The following is a 495-nucleotide window of genomic DNA, read 5'->3' as shown; positions in this document are numbered from 1 at the left end:
TCCGATTAATTGGTGGATGGATCGTCTATCTGGAATAATTCTGTCTTTACTTAAACGAGTCAAGTTTGTTAGTCATTTTTTCTACGATTTTTTTGTATATTGTGCAACAGTCCTAAAGAAGTGCCAAAGATTTGTCTCTATTAAGAGTGGCATAATGTGTCGTGTTTACTAGGATGTTTTTCTGTCACACAGCTAGTCTAATGTTCCATGCAAACGCAGTTTGTTCATTAGGTGGTAGTGGGAAACTACATCGAACGCTTTCTGGAGGCCAAGAAAAATAGCATCGTCCTAGGCCTCGTGGACGACCAGAGCAGACTGAGTTTCACACGGTCATCATTTGTGGCATACATTTTGATGCCTGCAGAGGAGATTCTCGGTCTTCGAAAGTGTCGTAATACACAAACAGTAAAGAGTGTATCGTTGTAGGTAGTCAGCGGAGTAATACAGCTCCAATTATCGTTCCGCAGGTAGCAATCTCCGTCTCATACCTTTGAT

This window comes from Schistocerca americana, chromosome 3 (genome assembly GCF_021461395.2).
Source record: "Schistocerca americana isolate TAMUIC-IGC-003095 chromosome 3, iqSchAmer2.1, whole genome shotgun sequence".
NCBI lineage: Eukaryota > Metazoa > Arthropoda > Insecta > Orthoptera > Acrididae > Schistocerca > Schistocerca americana.
This window is presented reverse-complemented; position numbering follows the sequence as displayed.